The sequence below is a fragment of the Haliotis rubra genome, unplaced genomic scaffold, assembly GCF_003918875.1.
Source record: "Haliotis rubra isolate DU_JTF1 unplaced genomic scaffold, ASM391887v1 Scf363, whole genome shotgun sequence".
Taxonomy (NCBI): Eukaryota; Metazoa; Mollusca; class Gastropoda; order Lepetellida; family Haliotidae; genus Haliotis; species Haliotis rubra.
Window position 1 is genome coordinate 938,097 of NW_025767039.1, and position 22,396 is coordinate 960,492.

General features: G+C 44.1%; 1 protein-coding gene across 1 annotated transcript in view; it reads left to right on the plus strand.

The window, feature by feature from the left end:
* LOC124285582 (THO complex subunit 3-like) overlaps positions 1-22,396 on the plus strand; it is a 51,293-nt gene that overhangs the window by 23,513 nt on the left and 5,384 nt on the right. The gene's annotated exons all lie outside the window — the stretch shown is intronic.

Genomic DNA, 22,396 nt, shown 5'->3' on the forward strand with positions numbered 1-22,396 from the left:
TTTAAAAATAGTGTGATGTAGACAATATTCATTGGTTAAGTAACCGATTCCAGTGGTCCAGTAGTATATACAATGGGGGTTTTGGATCACTTTCAACAAAAGCCTCTGCAAAGCCTTATTTCCCAAATAAGGCTTTGGTCGGACCCTTAGCTCTTGCTGCCATTACCCCTGCTATGAAAAAGTTTGGGACGCTAGCGGGATGCGAACGCCCAATGTTACACCTCCTAGCCGCACCACTTAACCGACTGAGCTACCGGGGACTTGGCTGAAGTATGTTGGTTTAACGGGTCTATCCTGGGATTGTATCATCGCTCCACGTGCCGCTATGCCGTGTTGACTGGAGGTAACACTGTGCCGTACGGTACGATCAATAATTCCGCTCTTACAAACCCTCTACCCGGCCCATCCCTCAAGTAGTACAAGTTAGGCTCGTCTGCTTTCATATCCACTTTATCTATGTTGTAAGTTTTGACTGACCATATAGGATCGGTGGCTCGCCACGGCTATCACCCTCGCGGTTCCCTCGGGCTGGTATAGATACCTCACTAGGGCCCCTATCTGGTATCTGTTTCTCCTTCCCACGCAATGGAGCAGCCGACTCTGCCACTATTGATTTTAGTTTGATAGCCGCCTGCCGGTTTCTTGCCGTGAGATCGGTGGCTTCATGGTTGATTGCCGACACCACCTTTGGGTAACCTCAATGCACCCATTCAGTCGATCGCTTTTCCGGGTTGCCATCTCCCCGCGATACTGATGGGTCAATAAGCCAGCCAAAGTCCTATTAAATCTCTCAACTATGGTTTGGCTGGCGATGAGCCAGCCGCGCAGCGCCACGCCTGACCTTTGTATCGCGGTTTGTCTAACAGGTGTGACACGACACCCATGAACTCCCACCAGGGGTCAACTTGCAGCTCTGTTGGCCACGCCAGCGACTGCGCTTTGTATATGCTCGAATCCTCTGGCTACCCAATGAATCTTTCGCGGGTCAAGGGTTCGGCTTCCTTTGTAGCGACTGGCCACGCCCACTACGGTTAAGGCATACTTGTACCTCTTGTCGTGGGTAGGAACAGTAGGTCTGCCTGGTGAACGCTTATTAGGTATGTTAATACTGAACCTCCTTCTAGGCACGAGCTGGTGCCGGTAAATAGATCTGCCACAGGGCTTGTTTTTCAAGCCACGCTTTGGCTTCCTCCGGGGTACTCGCACCATTTTAGCCAGCTTATCTACAGCTTAGCTCCTTTCCAGTACCTACGCTGGCTATAGTAAATAGCCTCAAACTTTCTCTGGTTCCGCGGACATGTCGCCTACATACACCTATGTTCTTGGTTCAATTTTTCATGCCCGTGACGCTGCATCGTTTATCCCATCAATAGCTATCCAACGCTTAGTATCCATCGGCGCACAGGGACGCCTTGTTTATAGTCAGTCCAGATATCTTATGCCCATCACTTCTAAGTGTGTTCATTTTATGTCTAAAGGTACCGGTCTTGAACAGGGCTTCCTTGAATCTGGCGCGGTTTCATGTGTTGTTTCACCACGCACTTCTTAACACCCTTAGCCTTCCGGATCTCACTATTGTCGGCCTTCAGTATGGAGTACATCTTAGGTCTCAAACCTATGTACTCGGCTATGGGCGCAGCAGCACACTCTCGTCCTTCATCTTACCTAGGACCTTTTTATTTACCGTACTCGTGTATGGCATGGTCCTTGGGGTAGTCGCTGGTGTCGCATAAATCGAGGTGTTTTTTTCATGTCATCGCATTACACGCCCTCGGTTCAATCTCCATCAGCAGGGAATCCGCGGTCAGTGTATTAGCACTTCACACCTGCCGCCGTGACTGTTTCTTAAGCTCGCTTGTAGTAAAAGTCGCACATCAGGTGTTTGGATAAATCGAGGATGCTCATCCCCAATGAAATAGGTCGGTTGAATTTTTGTGGCTTTTCTTCATGTGTAGGGCAACTAGGTCATCGGTGAATATCTTGCTACGGTTGAATGCCGGACTGGCTATCAGTCTCCTGAGCTTGTCTTCCTGATTCGACCGAATCCAGCTTCACGGTCACGCTTCCTCAGGTTCTCCATAGTCTTACCAAACACCGAAGTTGTTCATGAGCTTGTAGAGGTTTTTCTCAAAGTCACTGGTGGCAAGCTTTTCGAGGTCTGTGTTCATTCTGATGTAAGGCACCATCCATGGGCTCTGGTTGAACACGAAAGCACCCTGTGTATTTTGGTCAGCCTCATACCCAACGATTAAGGTACAGCTGTAGGTTGCAATAGTGAACTATGTAATTTGGTCTTATTCATTAAGTTGGGCACGAAGTTTTTCAACGCCTGCCACCCGCCCACCTAACAAGTTATGTTGGTACTCAGACATCCATTCTGGGTTAACCCTCATAATGCTCGGGGCCAGGGGTAGCTGTTGTGTGATGTGTGTAATGCCTTGGGGTACTCTAAGTCAACCTCGAGGTTATAACCTTTGTTCGAATCATCCGCGATGCTCATAACATCGACCTCGGACGATACCCATTCGAATCCCCCTGTGGGTAGATACTGGCTCATAGCCCAGCCGTACAGATTGTTGGCGTCGAGGTAGAGAATATGATTGGTTGGCTTGCTCGGTCGTGAGCCTTCACGATTCATTATTTGCTTTCGCTGCAGACGCTTGGTTGCCATGGAATCCCTCACCGCAAGCCTTTCTCAATGAATAGGTGCATGTCGTAATCTGTGAGCAATTCCAACTTAACTTTGATCTTTTAAGCAAGGCATCCCACAACAGACCTGGGCTGGTGTAATACCACGCGGGTCAAGTTTATACTGCTTGAAACACGTCCGCCTAAACGCCTCAAACACGCCGGGCTAACAGCAGTACATCTGTCCTCAAGTACAGGTCGCGGATAGTCACCCAGATTCTCACAACCTAGTTTATTCCATACATTAATAGCGCGGCGCAGTAATTGTCTTGGGATATTTCCGAAGTCAGTCAGATTGCTGTAAAAATTCTCTGATGGGGTAGCCTGGTCTCGCGAACTTGGCCCAACTATCCATGTACTCATAGGGGTACACACCCTTCCTCATAAGCAGGGGTCTAGTCTCAAGGCCTGTGTATCGATCGGTAATAGGAAGGTATCGCTATCTTGACCAGACTGTCTAGTGATGACAGGAGAAATTGAACTGAGTCAATGAACCTAAGGCCGCTTAAACTGAAGGAGATGTATCTCTCCATGTTGTTGGGGATACACGCTATATTGCCATCGATTTTCGCGATGGCCTGCATGATTAAGTGAGAGTCGCACTTCTCTCAAGTTGTGAAAGACCACGGGATGTTTATTGTCTTAGGGATGATTCTAAGCTTGAGGTTACACGCGCTGTGAGCTGCTCTATACTTACCGGTTACGCGGCAGTGATCTCTCACCGAATCACCAAGTTAAGGGTGAGTCACACACGCGGCAGTTAGTGCTACAGGCGTGAGCTAGCCTGTCGGCTTGGGTCATACGCGCATGGGAGCCACTCTATACAGTGCGCTCCTAATAATTTTTCTTCCTCCCGCAAACACTTTAGAAACCTTTCAGCCGCTGGCGGGACCCCTATACACTACCGGAGCTTTCGCTTCCCCATCACAACGGATCTACCAAGTATCCAAACCCACAGGCCTCATGCTCCTGTGTTTTCTGTGTGGTTGGGGTACCCCAACCCCAACAGCAGCCTCAACAGGTTTGACCAAGGCTTCAAAGTCGGGCGATATGATATAAGGCACAGACATTTGGTTATTGTGGTTACCGAATTTTAGGATATTATCACCTTCCTTAGGCATGTCGACTCAGATAGTCAGCTCTGCCCCACACCTTGGCAATCCTCCCGTGGGATTCTAATAAATCAGCTCGTGAAGCCATGTAGGCACCGCTCGCAGAAGTGGGTCTTTTCTCTGTGTGCCGATTGGTCATACAACAGCCTGCTAAAGTGTTTTATCCACGTGTAGTGGTACTTGTCACCTCGCAGGATCATGAATATATTGATAACGCTGCAGGGGGTTCCCCCAGTTGGGGTTTCCCCAACACTGGACTAACCCTGTGTACTATTGTTGTGTTACCTTCGCGCCCAAAGACATTTATAGCTAGATTATTCTGTTTTTCTATTTTAGTTATCTGGGATATGGGGTGGGTTCATCTATACCATCCCAGTTGAGCCCATCGCCTTGGGGATAACTAGAAGGCCTGTCTGAATTAGTGTCAGCTGGAAACAAGGCTGACCTGATAGCTAACCCTCAGGCAATCGCCTCTATTCCTGATGTTAACCATGGCATGTTTTTTCCTATAGTAGGGGGGCAAGTCTAGGTATGACCCGCCTCTGAATGGCATCGAAGTTAGCTATGTCTAGATAGACATTATCGATTTTATCTACAGCCCACCCGACCCCAAGTGTGTGTAGCGCTCTAGGTATTCTCGTGATTCGCTGAAAACTAGTATCGATTGATGCCTATGGTCTCTATATGGGTCATGACCTCTGAAGTAAGGCTGAACGCACTCAGTGACCCCTCCCCCCACGCTCTTATCGAAAGTGACATTTTCATTGTGATCTGAAATTTGATACTTCCCAGACTGTTTAGTTCCTGGTTTATTTTATCAGCTATCAGAGGCTTGATATCTGTGATGTCTATGTTCCTATCAACATGCATGCGCCAGCCTCTCAAATAGTTAATTCTACAGCTACCAGTGCGCATGAACTGTAGGTCAATAGCTCTATTCTGCCGTAATAGTTCTACAAGCTGTGGTTTCATAACGGGAATATCCCCTAAACCCAAATTACGCACCTCGCTTTCAGTTGTTTTACAGTGGGAGGTTTTGCTTACGGGGCATGTGATAACAATGCGATTAACCCGCTCTCCCAGGTTTGAATAACCCTTGAGCCCAAGCTGTTTTGCCTGAGCTTTTAATTGTTTTACCGTGGAGGGGCTTCTAAACCTAGTAATCTCAACAAGGCTGGCTTCCGTCATTCGAGAATACCCGATAATACCTCGGCCCTGGCGATTTGTTTGAGCTCACTAACAGTAGTCATAGTTGCGTACACACCTAAGAAGATCAATCTCTAATTGGGCCACCATGAAAGGTAAAAAAAGTGAGGCTTCATAAAATCACTAGATGGGCCGCTTCAATCCAGTACTTACACTGTTGGATATAGTATTCCTTGAAGTTGTACATGTATTCCTGTATACTTGTAAAACAATTGATTTGGTATTGAGTCGCGGATATCCCCCTCACATGTGAAGGGGCGAGTATACTTAACACCCTCCTTAATCCATGCCACTTCCAATATGACCTGAAATCTGAAGCGCCCCCATAAGTTCAGTTCATCTTTGAGTATGTTTTTAACCAGAGATTTGCCAGGTATACTTTCCTGGGGTCAATTTCCACAAACATAGCTCTACCTAGGTGTGTATAGGCTCTAATTGGGGTCTATCTTGAGAAGCCGCCACGCTATTTTATGTAGGCCTTTTATTCTCGTGAGATGAGGTGATGTCTGACTACGTCACTGCGTGAGCTTTACATAGGCAGTAGTGCCCTTTAACCCCTATACCACACACAGAACACGCAGTAGTTAGGGCTTCCCATGTGGAAACAACAGTACCCCTTGAGTCCTGCATCTCCTATCACAGGCTTCTTTCTTCCCCATAAGTATGTATTCACGATCGGTATGGAGCAGGTCTCATGTTTAGCATACTTATATGAGTACTTAGTCTAATTGTTTCAAGAACCAACGCAGTCGCTGCTATACCCAGCTATGAAGCCCAGTTCACGGTCCATTTGCCCCTTGGATGGTGTGTAATACTGAGCGAAAGTGTGGGCTTATTGAGTGGTTGCAACCGCTTACCAGTTAGTAAGAAGTATTCTCTCGCCAAGTCAGTTTACATCGTGGAATGTTTGAACGGCATGGTTTTCACGCCCGAGTTGTTCGCTAACGTAATCGATCCTCTGGAGGCGCTTTTAGCCGCACTCGATTGTGCGGCCTGTAATTTCTCAATAGCAGGTTATGTCGCTTCCTTTCTTCCTGTATTTCAGTCACAGGTGACTCTCGTGAATTTCGGTGAAGAGGAAATTACTCCCGAAAATGCTAGGGCATTTACTAACGCCCCACCAACCATCATGGCAATCGTGAGCCATCCTATATTTACTTCATAATATTTTCAGGTAGTATCCCTTGTTTTACTAGGATGTCTTTTGTAGCCATCGCCATACCAAGGTTCATTATAAGCATACCCATATCCTGCAGGTTGAAATCTAGCTTGATAGTAGGTTGTTTAAGCACCATTTGGTCAACCGAGCATATCCTACGGCTAGACTGGCCACCACTGTGGCGTGGTATGCGCCGCTGACTTAACGCTTTCCCTCAGACATTATGTATATGATATAAAAATATTAAATTATAACATGATATGTGGGTTGACCTCTAATTGTGGGGGAGGGTTTCCCTCACTGTGTGGGTTTCCCTCCCCGGGATCCCTGTGCGTGTATATAACCACGAGATAACCACGGCAGCAGTTACGCCTACAGCCAACAAGAGTCGGGTCGGGTGAGTCACCGTGATAATTTTATGTTGGTTACACCACCGTTTTTTACCGGCAGCTACTCTCTTAGGATTCTTCTGCCTGGTTACTGTGTCCCCCAACCTTGGGTTCACCTCCCTGGGGGGTGGGATCACCTCTGAAGGGGTCGCCTCCAGTTGGGGTTCCCTCCAGTTGTTGGAGTTCCCCCCTGGAGGTTTCCTCCAGGTGTGGTGTCTCCTGTGCAGCATCCATCTATACTATTATTATTATTTTTCCTCTCAAATTGACAATGCTTTGTCATGATAATCGCCGCCACACCGGGCTAACAACATACCGTATTTGTGGTACAGCTCGCAGCTAATAGAGCTCAAGGCGGTTCGATAAAAGGGTCTTTCTCGAGGTCTTCCCACAGGTAAAGTCGGCGTTCCTGGGGAATTGGAAGGAAGTATGACGCAATACCAGTGTATATCTGGGTCATAGCCGATCCTATTGTCTTTGTCATCTCTGCTCCGAGACGGGTCTCATATCTAGCGCATAGTTTATCGATTTCTTCAGCTGACATTTTGTGAATTTTATCGGGAGTGTAGTCTCCAAAGTAATGTTTGGCTTTGCCGCCAACAGCCAACGCCACCAGTTTCTCTCGCTTTATCATCGTCCACTGGCACCAACAATTGTTCTCTAGCAGTTCATCACACTCCATCTTATAATGTGATAAGTAAGTTTTAGTTTTAACTATATAATATACGATATAGGCTTAAAACACAGAGAAATGAAGGTTAAGTTGCACACGACAAACACTTCAAATACCATAGCTATAACTAAATGCTAAGTATTTATACTAAGCATTGCTAAGCATTGCTAAGCTTTGCTAAGCATTTACTAAGCATTGCTAAGCATTGCTAAGCTAAAACACCCTATAGGCCACGGGTTGGTCGGTCTTGAGCACGAGCTTAGCGTGTTTAGTTTCAGCGAAGCTGTTTCTTCACACGTTCCTATCATGTTTGCTCATCACATCGTTTCTCTCAAACACTCCTCGAACGTAATCTCTGTCCTTGCAGTGAAATAAGGCCACCCATCGCGTCTGCTCCCTGAAGTCTTTCAACACCGAGTTGAACTTCTGCATTAGCACCCAGACGCTGTGATTTGCATGCCGGCCGGAGAAGGCCAGGTACGATAGCATATCTCTCTTTTTTGTTATCTCACGATTAGCGCTGCAGTCATCCAGTATGAACAGCGTCGACTCCCCTTTAAATTTCATATGGTAAGCTTTCAACCAGTCCTGCAGGCGTGTTCCCGGGTCGACTCTGTGTACGTCCGGGTCCGTCATCACCCAAGGTCTTTCCGTGTACGTTTTATTCATGCTCAGAGTAGGGCACATGATAACGATGTTGTCGAACACATCCTTGTAGTAACCCTCCAACATATCCAACACGAAAACGGTCTTCCCACAACCAGTCTGCCCGCACACTATGGCGCAGTGTGGGTCGCGGGGTAAATCAGTAGGTAATGGCTTACCGCCATCAATAGATGGCTTGCACGAATCTCCCATTGTCTATATTAAGTTGCGCGTCCATAATCACGTACAGATATAATTTCAACTTGCCCGCTGGTTGAGCCTTCTTGGTAATCTGGATTGTTATCCCTCGCTGCCGCTGTCTATACGGGCGACCACTACCGTGCAGTTTATCATCATCCGTGGATCGCATGTCCAACCACAGCGTGTACTTCGTGGTCAGGTATTCACCGATCTGCACGGAGGATAGGTCCAGGTCCTTGGTTATGTATGGGTGTTGTTTGATGGCCGGTAGCTTTTTTATCTCATCCCACTGCTGGTATGCCCTCATACCATGACTGAACAGCTGGTTGGGCACGCCTCTATGGTCACTTCCACCTTTTCAATCTCGGGTTGAAAACTTCGCTGTCCCTCCGGAATGGCTCGTAATCCTCCACTTGGACTACCAGGATACCTTTCATCGATCGCGCCGGCACGTTCAGGTTGATATTCCACACAGTGTCGCTCTTATCTCGCACGACAGATCTATGCCTCAGTATGCGGTCGTACAGGATGGCCATCTTCCCAGAGTACTGGCTTCGAACCTGCCTGGCCAGCTCCGGGCTAGTGACCATGTCGAACTCCAGAGAGATGTTGTCTATGGCGTAACTGGCCTCATCACCGTTCGCGACGCACTACTTTGCTGTAGTCGTTAAACGTTAGCTCGTGATTCAAGCCTATGACCCAGCTGCCTGGTAAAACGGCGCTGCGAACCGTTCCCCGTGAGCAACTCGAAGTCGAAGGCACGCCAGAACCGGGTTACCCTGGTACACGCTTTGAGCTTGGCGATGGCCTTTTCACCGTCCGATCAGCTTGTCTAGCTGGTCTTTATGCGTGAAGCTATACCCAATGCGCAACCGGTTTGGGAATCTAACCAGCAGCGTTTGGTTTTGGTCTATCTTGCTGGGATTGTTGGTGATGGTCACCGACTGGCGCACGGCTCTGGCGCCTAGAGGCTCTCTTGATCTTCTGAAAGGATCTAGTTTTCTACCGTACATTGTTATATAAATGAAATATATAAGTTTTAATACTAAATAATGGCTGAAGGTGGTTATGAGTACATCCCTATGGATGATATGTGGGATGATAGTGCCCAGGCATTCGACGAGGATGAAACCTCGTTCCCCTTAAGTACTGAACTTGTACAGTCGGCCGTCGATGATTATTACGACGCAGTTGAAAATAAAGACAACATCAAGCCGTTGGGGAGGGACTATTCCAAGTTTATCGTCGATAAGAAGGGCACGCTGCGATTGAAGGCTCACCCGGGGGGTCGATATCATGAAAAAAGACGGGAAGCCATATGCTTTGTCAACAATCACCAGTCGCCCTGGTGGGAGTCAACTGCTCCGTGAGGAACTAGGCTTCATAGATTACGGTGGCGCACGACCTAAGCTTCCCCGAAGGTCGCCCAAGATCTGCAAGCAGCCAGGCCCAAAGGCATGAAGGCGATATACCCCAACGTATAAAGAAACGCCAGACAGTATCGAAAAACTATTGACCACGCATTTCATGACAAACCCTTGCCGGTCTCGAATTTCCCCTGAGGGAACTGGCGAGGCCTAGACGAAGCCTTGAAACATGTATGCCGGAGAACTCGCGGAACAACATGGGGAAACTTAACGAAATCGACGAGCACATCGCACGCAAGAAAATAAAACTCACCGAAGCGGATGGTGATATGAAACATCGTATCGAGGAGAGAATAAAAAACTTGGAAGACGAGAGACAGACTCGGTTGGAATCTGCTTCCTCTAACCGGGAAGCCCTCCGATCACAGATCAGTAGAGTACGGGAAACCATCGATCGAGTCCTAAATGAGGACACCACGCTAGCTAACAGGATTCGGATCCTCTTCCGAGAGCAAGGCATCACCATTGCCAGCATTGTGACTGCATTGGGCTTCATCATATCAACCCTGGTGGTGTCATTGAGTGGGGGTACGCCTGCCGGCGGCAGTGGCACACCAACACCCACAGGTGGTGTCAAAGACTGGATAAAAAAACACCTGAAATCCCTAGGGGAGGCCCTGGCTAAACTGGCTGGTAAGGCTGCCGAAGCCCAACCCGGCATCCTGGGTAGCATAGTCTCGTGGTTGCTGGGTGCTCTGGCTAAAACTGCCACGTGGCTTAGTCAAAACCTGTGGCAGCCATCGTCGCCGTGGCGGGTTTGGTGTACATAGCGGCTAAGGAATTTTTAACCAAATGAGCCCCAAAGCTACCCCACCAGCCACCAGGGCTGTTTTACGGTCGATGTGCTGCTGTGTGTGTGACCCCACAGGGGGTGTTGGTTGCACCCTAGGCTCCGGGGGTGGCGCCACTATACCCGTTTCACCGGTCGTGGGTGGTGGGACGTGGGGGGTGTTAACATCGAGGTTGACTCCCAACTTTTGGTCCGCCGTGGCTATGACTATTTCGTTGTTGTAGCCCACCACTTTTTTTACTCTCAGTTGCATATCGCTCGGAGCCATGTACAGCCCCACGTCGAACACGTAGTCGACTTTCGACCTGGCATATTCCAACACGCTTTGGTAGCGCTTTGATGGCACTCGGGAGATCAACTGGAGCATTGATAGCATCCTCAACGCTAACAACTAACTGTTTCTGAGCCGCCGTAAGCAGTCCCCTTACCGATAATACTGGAACGCTGCTTATGCCTGGCGCACCCAACAGCCTTACACGCACGCTCGAATCGAAGTTGTTTAACCTGATTACCCCGCACGAGTAAACCCTTTCGACGTGTCCAGCATGAACTTTTTCCAGTCATCCGCTGCCCCTGCTCGAACCTCCAGACTCGGTAATCCTTACTGTTGTCGAAAAGCCATGTAACGGTCATCCCACTCGCTCGTTGTGAGGTGATGATATCGACTTGTATCCCCATTCTTTCAACTTCTCGCTGGCATCCACGAGGTGCATGTTGTGAACGATGGGGATACCCAACCCGTGGTTCGGTCCCGCAAACGCCAATCCGCCTTCGTGTTTAGTTCGAATTAAGCTGTAAAATACGCTCAGAGGCCCGCCTATCGCACTTGTTGTTTACTGCGCTCCATGCGTTGTCCTGTGGACCGGAGAGCTGATTTCTTTAAGGATACGCCTGACCTGGTAGTACACGGAACGTGAACACAGACTGACTCAGCGTCCACGCCGAAAAGTGTCGGTTAATGTCACACCACACCCCGTTGTAGCACACCACATGGCGGTTGAGTTGATTCTGCCAGAACTGCATCGGGTTGTTGAACCAAGCATGAACTACCTTAGCTAGTCACCGAAAATTTATACAAGCTGAACACATCTAAAAGCTGGGCGTTGAAATACATCCCATCAGCAACCACGATCTTCATGTGGGGGAAATCTATATCCAGTTTAGGGTAAAACACTCCAGGGGAGTACATTTTAAAACTATTATATAATGAGCATATATACTCTAACATGTACATAACACTTCCAGGAATAACGAGCGGCGAGGCCGCTCAGCTGACGACGCGATCGATAATACGCCGGGTCAACTTGAAGTCGACTTCGCGATATCACCTACCTACCGCGAATGGACTAACATCAACGCCAGCAACAATAAGCTGTTCGTCAGTGGAGCTCGCAGCCAGATAACTGACGGCTACTACAGCGTGTGCTCGCTAAGTTTAATTTAGGTCTTCAAGCCCCTGGGAGCCGAACTCAAGATGAACGACTCAAACGGTACAGTGGTGTTAATCAACAACGGAAGAAACTCCTTGAGACTCGGCCGCCATTGGCGAGGACACTCGGTATACCGCCTGACGAGATAAAACCAACAACAACCGCCACAGGCACGGTTACCCGACCTAGTACCGCATCGAGAGCTGTACATTCATCTCGGTCAGGTGAGCACAACGCACAACATTCAAGGGGTCACCCTTCCACTATACTGAGAGCAGTGCCGGTTAAAACGGAGAAATACAACGACGGTAGAACCGAAGTCGTTTTACCGCGGCAGTATAAGAGGTTGGCTCAGGGCAACATACCTGAGCTGATAATATCGGTGTTAGATATAAATCATAATCCCGCCAATATAGGATACCTCAGCTTAACGCTTCACATAAAATGACCAGCGCACAAGGGCCCGGGTGAAAAATGCGCCAATGTGGGGATCTCCGACCTCGGGACACACGCTGATTCAACGCCCCCGAGTAGATGGTAAATTGTATGCCTTTACAACTGAAAACAACATTTACAAACGCGCTGAAGTCCTCTCGGTGGAGCCCTAGGTGATATAGTAGATACCACAAGAGCGACAGTCAACACTAAGTACACCCTAGTCACCACCGGGATGATAAATGGATAATATACCCATCGCTCGGGGCAAACTGTTCGACTTAGACGATGTTGAGAGCACTACCGTCGCCGAAACAAGCCCTATACGCCGCCTTCACCGAAGATGACAAGTGGGTGTTGTTACCAGATAAAGACGACTGGTTTCTCAATATTAGGCTCGGCTCCCCTACGTGTTCACGGATAACAAAGACAACCACCTAAACAAAGTCGTTAACAACGGAACCCTGCTCGTGGCTTACGCCCGACTCAGAGACGAGCGTAGTCATCAGCCCACGCCGCCAGTATGGCAGCCCACATGCTATCGGGTAAACCGGGAATGCAAAACGTGGTATTGCAGTTGGTGTCTGAATTCGAAGGCGTGGTCACCATCCTGGAGAGTCTACCGCTTAACTCAACACTGATCATCAAAGTCTACCTAGGGAACCATCGGGAATGAGGTCAAGATCGTGAAGGGGTCAAACTCGGGTGGGTGAAACGACACCTTATCACGCTTGCACAGTTTACGTGCGGATGGGTGTCGGCTCCAACACCAGTCTGCAGGGTGTCACCGTGATCGTGAAAACACGATATCACTAACCAAGATCTTCCTACCTGACAACATACACTTCATGGGGTGAAGTTCACCCTGAACTATTATCAGAAAACCAGTTGGAAACTATATCGTAGTAGTATTATAGCAATGACCAGTCATCGTCCCAACACTACGCTTAATGACCTAGGGGACACGGAGGGATTCGATCAACCTGGTGAGGAAGACACCTTGTACGTCCTACACTTGAAAGACAATGTGTATAGGCGGGTGTCGTTATCAGATTTTAAAGAACCCAAATGGTTAGTCAACTTAACCCTCACCTCACCTTATATCACATTAAAGGAACAAAGTCATATCTCTGAAATTAAGAACAGCGGTATCTTGCCCGGGTGTTTCGTTACAAGGATGATACTAAGGCCGGTTTTACCCAATATGTTACTGGCATTCCACGGGGGTGAGTTAAGGTATGACTGCTATGGGCACATAGGGATTCCATCTATGGTACCAGGCTCCACACTTATCATAGAAGTCGAGCTCGGAAGAGTTAATAGTAATAATATGAAACAACAACTTTTACCTGGGGTGATAGTATTATGGGATCCCCGGTACCGTGCTAGTCAACGTTACCGTATCATCATACAACCGACCCCTCAACGGGTTCTATAACCCCCTCAATAACCCCCTCCTATGGGGGTATTGTGGCCGCAGACTTACCTATTAAATTCTCACCTATTTTCCTACATGAGGATTTACACCTTATAAGCCTCAAGTACGTTGATCGAAGGTTAAATGAAACCCAATTAAAATATCTTTTGTAATATATATTATAGGATGGGTCTGTACCCAGTCGTAGAGGAAGTAGCGAAGACACTGGAAACCGTAGACGGGTTCCGCTTGAGGCAGTTATGTGATGTGAAACTCCAACTAGAGCAAGACCGCGACACGCGGAAAGCACTATGTAAAAAGTACCATAGAGCTTTCAATATCGTGGACGGGGCTGACACTGCCCTTATGGCAACCAGCATGGGGCTAGGAGCGGCAGGTGTTGGGTTGTTAGCTACCATAGTGGCTGCACCTATAGTGCTAGGCATTGAAATAACAGCTGGGGTGGCAGGGGTGTTAGGGTTGGTGCTTAAGTTTGCATCCCGCAGACTGCATCGTAAGGCATTGAAACACGACGAGATCAGAGTTCTGGCTGAAGCAAAGCTGAACACTGTAAGTGAGCGTATTTCCACTGCACTCACTGACAGTAAGATCTCAGAGGAGGAATTTCATTCAATCCTCTCTGAACTCACAAAATATAACAAAATGAAACAAGAGATTCGATCCAAGTCTCGTAAGTCGACTATCAGCGAGGACGAGAAAAAAAAGTACATAGAACAAGGGGTGAAAAAAGCCCGGCAAGCCTTTATTACAAACACCAAAGAGATCATAGGCGATTCACATTAAACTGTTTCATCGAGGTAAACATGGCATAGTGTCATAGCGGCACGTTAGACGCAGCCCAGTATTGGATGGTGCAATCCAAGGATACCTGCATACTTCAACCAGGCCCCCGGTAGCTCAGTAGCGTGATTGTGAGGTGCGTTCGCATCCCGCTAGCGTCCCAAACTTTTTTATAGTGGGGGTAATAGTAGCAAGAGCTAAGGGTCCGACCAAAGCCTTATCTGTGAAATAAGGCTTTGCAGAGGCTTTGGTTGGAACTGGTCCAGAACCCCCATTGTATATACTACTCTTGTTTATCTTCTATGCTAACAATCGTCCTCTCTACAGCTTGAAGGATGCCAATGTATAATGTTGTACCATGGGCTGATGGCCTACATTCACATTCACATGAATAAAGTAAATAAAGTAAAAAAGAAAGAATCCGTAAACTAAACAACCCCACTTTGCCATTGCTAGAAGAATCTGAAAATTTACTTAGGTAAATAGGTATATACAGTTTTAGAAAACAGCAAATGCTTACATGTATTTCTTATGCAACAATGAGGTTCTGTTTGTATTCTCAAAACAGTGTCGGCCCATAAGTTTTCACATGCAATTAAAATTGCATGCAATACAGCAATTAATACTCCCTTGTAGTAACCCGTGTTAGGGGGTATAAACCTACACATGTTATTTGTCATCATTCACTTGATGGTCAGTGAATGAATTTATAACAGGAATAATTTTGTATTTTTATTTCTACCTTTATGGATGAATATCATCCTGAATTTTATTTATTTAGCCACATGCCTCGCTCTTATAGACGTGCTTTAGCACTTGTTAGATGTGGTGTTGCTCTTCTTCTTTTTTCTCTTTTTTTATTTATTTATTCCAGCGAATCAGGTTACAATCGGGGGTGAAATCATTGACAATGGATACAAATGAGTAGCGAATGAGCAACTGTTCTGAGTTCAAACAAACAATGACAATGTTCACATACAAATGTGTGTTAACACAAGTAGGCCTTACAAAAAGGGTTAAGTTGCGATTGGCTAACAAATCACTGTCAAAGTGTATGAATAATGTTACAGGGTTATGGCAAATACGTTCAAAGCGAATGTCACAGACATCATGGAATGTAACGGTAAGTGAGATTTTATCATTAAAAAAAATATTTTTAAAAGAAATTCAATGGTTAAGAACTATACAGCCAAAGCATATAGACACAAAGCATTTATAAGAATGATCAAACTGGGGTATAATGTTTTTGAAAGACATAAAGTCAGGTGACTTCTTCATAGATGTCTGACAGAGGAAGCCATTTTTTTTCAAACGCAGCCCCTTTATTATTCTTGCGGGCAATGAATTTTTCAATAAAGTATATCTGTTTGAAAATGTTTATTACTGTTTCAACTGAAAAGGTTGTACTTTTTAGACTACTTAAGAATACATGTCTTTTACATAACATGAGTAAGTGGTTAATTAACTTAAATTTGGCTGGGAAACCAAAAAGAATAGCACAAGTGTCCACTTTTATTTCTTCTTTGAGGAAAGAGTTCAAGTATAATTCCACACTCAACCAGAATTCTTTGACATGCTCGCATTCTAGAAAAACATGTGATAAGCTTTCACTATTAGTTTTACAGAAGGAGCAAATATCCTTGTTCACTAGTTTCATCTGTTTTAGTTCCTTTTTGGTGTAGATTATGCGATGTAAGAATTTGAATTGGAATTCTAGTAGTTTTACATCCTTGGTGCAATACCTATAATGAAAAAATATATTTTTCCAGGGAGGAAAAACCACAGTGAAGTTTTCAACCCTGTTTGTTACACACAGGTGGAAACTCGTCACAAGCAATGTTATCATAGAAAAATCTAGAACCCTTACCAGGTTTGAGAATGTCTGTTAGGTTATTACTAATCACCACATTTGAATTATTGATACATGTTTGGTCATTGATACAATTTTTCCAACTAGGAGGAATGCAGCATAGTAATTTATGATAATCTAAAAAAAATATAAAAATATGAAAAACATTCTTCAGTTCAGCAAAAGTCATTGGGACCACTGTTGCCAGTGGCAGATCCAGAGGAGGAATGTCAGGGGTTCGAACACACACACACTTTCCTCTTTTGAAAATGACTAAAGACCAGATTGAAGTTATGCAATGGCGGAGCCAAGGTGGCTCACATGTGACACACACACACACACTTTGAAAATGTCTGGATCCGCCTATGATTGCTACATATGTCTTTTACAAAATAAATTCCTTTACTATACCATTGTTTAATCAAAAAATGTTTTATGTTTAAAATGATGATTTAGCCATAAGGGTTGGGACAAAATATCATTAATATTAGGAGAAATTTCTTTTTCTATTCTTACATATACTACCCATCAAAAGTTTAGACTCACTGAAAGCACTCACTATATGTTATGTATATGTATGTGGTTACATCGAAGATGAATTTCTCCACCAACTTGGGGGAACCAACTGAAAACCTTATGCAGATGAATTGCACAAGGATGATGCTTCAAATTGCGAAAGGCATGAGCAAATGTCGTGCATGTGAACAGATTCGTTTTGGTGTAAAGTTTTGTTAAGAATTCGCCAATTTTCACAGATTTTAATCATTTACTGAACTCATGACAATAATCTTTTCAATGTTACGAATATGTTTTACAATACACCAGTTCATAACTAAACAGTACCTTTAAACAGTATGGAATATTTTGCAAAAAAGCTAGTTTAGAACAGTGGACAAGTAAGTGGCTACATTTACACTAGTGAGTCTAAACTTTTGATGGGTAGTATAGTTTGCCCAAGCCTTCAAAACACTTTGCCAATAAGGGTTCTTACAGTGAATATGAGTATCAACATTGGCACCTAGTGTGAATATTTCATCTATATAGGAAAGTTACTTGGGTTCTTGAAATTAGGACTTTGAATACATCTTCTTAAATGTGATAATCTCAAGGCTTGAATAAATGCATTAATATCAATCATTCTGAGACCGCCTTTTTTCATATATCCTAACCATACAGGTTCTCTTATCTTACCTGGTTTCCCATTCCATAAAAACTTGAAAAAAGTTCTGTTTAGGTCCTTAATAAATGTTTGAAGGGGATTCAGAAGAGAAGAGAAAATATGTACTAAGGTAGAGAGGGCTAAAGTCTTAATCACAGTTACTTTTCCAATTAGGGTTAATGATCTATGCTTCCATGAAGCCAAGATTCTATTTATTGTTTCCATTCGCTTTTTGTATTTATCACCCAAAGGTCAAGGATTTCAAAGTTGCCAGAGTGCCAATTAAGGTCAAGGCTTTCACATAACTTTAACCTGTTACCTGCCATAGAGCCAATCCAGATAGCTTTAGTCTTTTCAATGTTCATTTTGAGTCCAGACATTTGATAAAACATATTCATTGTTTCCATAGCTGCCTTCAGACTAGCCTTGGAGCCATCAAGAAAAAGTTGAGTATCAACGGCATATTGGCCTAGGTTATACTCTTGGCCATTCAGTAATATACTTGATGTCTTTATTTTGTCGGATCGTATTACCTAGAATTTCTGCTACATATAAAAATAGATAGGGTGATATTGGGTCACCTTGTCTACATCCTTGTTCATTTATTAAAGATGAAGACATATGTCCATTTTGTACAATATAAGAGCTAGCATTTTGGGATAAGATTGAGATCCATTTTCTAAAGTTTGATCCAAAACCAGCATAATAAAGTCTTTTGAGACAGTATCAAAGGCTTTTTCAAAGTCTATGAGGAGTAACATTCCACGTTTATTAAAGGGCCACTGATCCAGAGCGATTAATGTTTCTAGCCAACAGTCTAATTACGAAACCAAGCTGCAGGCTGCTCATTACCTGCTCCCTCAACCGTGATGGACACAGGGACTGGGCTACTGTCCACCTTGGCAGAATTTCTTCAATTTAATCAGTGGGATGTTAGGAAGGGTGAATGCCCATTGTGACAGATACTTGGATGGTATAGTGACTGATCCAATTTGATCCTATTTCTGTGATTTTTACCTCGATATTTCATGCTATGAAATCAAAAACACAAATTTGATATATTTGAATCCATAAACTAAACAACCCCACTTTGCCATTGCTAAAAAAATCTGAAATTTTACTTATATAGGTACATGGGTATATACAGTTTTTAACTAAGTACACAGCAAATGCTTATATATATTTCTTATGTAACAATGAAGTTCCGTCGGTATCCTCAAAACAGTGTCGGCCCATAATTATTTTTTTCAGGCAATCAAACTTGCATGCAATACAGCAATTACTACTCTCTTGCTGTAACCCTTGTTTGGTGGTAAACCTACACATGTTATTTGTCATCATTCACTTGATGGTCAGTTAATGAATTTATAATTGGTATAATTAGTGATAACACCACTCAGATTACGAGACAAAGGTTCCCATTTTGGCATTTCTTGTGTCTGGAGTAAATACTCATCACTATAAATTGAGGTCTGATGTGGCAAATGTATTACATCTTATGTAATATGCGCATGGAAGTGCAGCACGAGGAATTATCAGCTGAGTTACAAAACAAACATTGATCAAAGGATTAACCGATAACACGCTGATTGATTAATTGCATTTATCCTGCACAGCGGATTTGTCAAAAGGTAGTGTTTATGTATGTAGATTTAGTAATCTATACTGAATACACTCCGTCGTAAAGTCTCTTTGTTAAAACAACGTCCTTCCTTCAAAGGATTAACCGCCAATACATTTAATGATTGCTCATTATTGGCTAACTAAATTACTTTTTTAAAGAATGGCGGACATCATGCAATTAGTTGCCAGGTGTGCGATCTTGGGTGACCAAGGAGATTATACACCAATGTGAAAAAACCTGAAACATACACTATAGTACTGTCGGAAATAGAAAAAAACTGTATTTTCTCATTTATCTCTACAATTTATGTAGTTGATATGTGAAAGTGTGAAATATCTGTTAAACTAAGTTCGGCCTAACTACAGTCTCAGTGGTAGAGAGATAGGAAACGGAGAAAAGGGACTTTACTGAGGGGAAATTAGTGCAGAAATGAGCAATGCGGTTTTTTTCTAAGTCCAAAACGACTTATTTGGAACAGACCATGGCTTTATGCAAATTAGTGTGCGACGATATTGTATTACAAAGGACACTTTTTAAATGCCCAATTTGAAATTGGACGTAGATTCATTATAAACAATAGCTGACGTAAAAAATAATAACTTTTATGCAGAAACTATTAAGGATGTAGCTACCATGCAGTCTCACTGTCACTATAAAAAGAAACAGATAGGAGGGGGTCGCCTCAAAAGCAAAACCTGGGGTCGGGCTTGGGGATAGAGATATCAGCTAAGATAAGATAATCCTTTAGGGCAATTATACTGGGGAGGTACACGGCACGCCATAACAATTTACAAATAATATTCAGTCCTGTTGATCTTCGGGTGGTCATGCCATCAGTAGATGAGACATACCGGGATTTTCCGGAAAGCCGCCCAGGGCTGTAATATGGAAATTTGGGGAAAATTGGGGGGCAAAAATGGACCATATAACCGCCCGGGCGATAATTCAGAAATAAAATATCAATAGTCGGGAGCTAAAATCAACTCACTGTCGAGTTTCATCCTGATTAAATATCGTGTAGATGCACGCAAAATGTTGCCAAAATGAAATCTTTGCAATTCAACATGCAGTAGTCATAACATTATGTATCCATCTGAAAAATGTCTTGCCAATATACCCTGGGCTTATCTTGTGACAGTTAAAACATACCTAATAATTCATGAAATCAAGGCAGTCATCTTGCCTCTTCGTAAACCGAAACTTGATCATCAGCCATTTTGTAAGCATGTGACTATCATCCAATCAGAAAGCAGCTGTCAAATTTGTCATCCATTCAAATTTAACCTTACAATGTTACGGTACCAATATTGTAATGTAGAGGGTTATAGGTCATGCAGTTGTTTACATACGCTACAAGGCGGGACAGACAGAACATATGACATACATTATGTACCTTTTAATAATAACAACATTTCCTTGAATAAAGATTTATTTATTTATTTATTTATTTTAAGATTTATTTAGACAGTTACAAATTGTGATTGTTTATCACAGAAGTTGCCATTTGCTGGTGCCCTGATTTGTCTGATCTGTCACTCAAATGTCAGTTCCTTAAATTAAATGTCAGTGTCTTCAAAACCTTCAAAGACGTCCAGCTCATCATCACTATTGAAGATGGCTTGGATTTCTTCATTGGTTGCCATGTCAAAATCTGCCTCCGCAATTTTTGACCTCTTGGTCTTCTTCGTCTTCTACCGGTACTTAAAGGCCAGACAAGACATCACGTAATCGAGTGTTCAGCCGGTCAAGGGCCACTGTCCGACCACGGGGCGCAATTCCACAACATTTAAAACTTCTAACTATTGTGTCCTTGTTCAGTGTGGCCACAGCACTGGCGACGAAATTGACTATTCGTTGGTAGGATGGTTTCCTGCGATAACCTTTGTTTGTGTACTCCTTTTCGCCATTTCCAAACCAATCTGCCCATTCGACACGAAGTGCTTTCTTGAACGGTCCATTGACAGAGACATCCAGTGGCTGCATGTAAAATGTTGTTTTAGGAGGGATCAGTTTCACAACAGTTTTTCGTCGCTTGAATGCATCAAGAAGTTCGGCCTTCTTGTGAGCTGAGCATTCATCCATGAACAGCACAGCAGGTTGGATATGAAAGAACTGAGCAGATCGTTGTCCAAACACTGTGTTAATCCACAATTGCATCAGTTCATAATTAATTGATCCCTTAGTAGCTACTGTCAAATAAACATTCTTTGGTAAGTTCACCTTTGGCACATTTTTCAATCCTTTAAGGATAATCATTGTCTTCAATACCCGTCCAGCAGCATTCACACACAGCACGGCAGTAAAACGCGCTTTCGTAGCACCACAGTGACTTGCGTCAACATTTTTGTTTCCAACAAAATCTATAGTTGTTGAACTCAACATATCAACATACACGGGTGTTTCATCCATATTGTAAATCTGGTCAGCGTCCATATATGAAGTTACTGCAGGGATGCTGTCTAAATAATCGCTGGCAAATTGTGCTTTTCTCCCGCTGATTTATTGTCTGCTTGACCAGCGTGTGTTTATCTTCCTCACTGACAGTTTGTTACGCTTCATGAAGTTGTAGATCCACTTGTCAGAACACTTGAATTCCACAGTTTTGTTGCCAAGTTCTTTAGCCAGTGTTAATGCCTTCTCTCTTAAACGGCGATAATTTACAATCAGTTTGTTAGCACGTTGATCTACAACCCATTGATAAAGGTCAGTCTCCAAATCCCTGTGTTTCGGTCCTCGACCACCACCAACAAATCTGTGTCTCTATTTATTTGGTGTGTTTGTTTGTTCAGATACTTTTGAACACCATTCCCATAAACGTTTCCTATCGATCGCCAACTCTCTTGAAGCAGCAGATAAATTACCAGAAAGTTCTTTCACTCGCTTAACGGCATCTAATTTGTCACTAATGGTGTATGACCGCTCGACACGTTTCGCTGAACCAGTATTCTTCTCTGTCGCCATTGTCAGGAATGAAAATGTCTAGATTTTGCCCCACATATATTTCAAGTGTAAACTATGTGTTTATAACTGTTTACATAACGTGTATCCACCTGTTGGAGGACAATAACAATAAATTCGTTTTTGATACAGCATCCGTAATTAATTATACCGGCACTGATGATTACCGGTACAGTGATAATTTATTTGTAAAAACAATTGGTTTAAGAGACGCACGTGCGTGTTTGCTTTTCATTCAAGCGTTGTACCATTGGACAATATGCCCTTATTTGGAATTACGCAATGCTTTTTGTGTCAGCTAATCTGATTGGCTTATTGAAAGCCACTATCTTTCTAGGTCATCAAAACATCATACCGGTAAGTTGTAATGTCGCTTTGAAACGATGTGCCTCTAAATGCAAGAACATAAATGACGTAACAATAACGTTCGAAA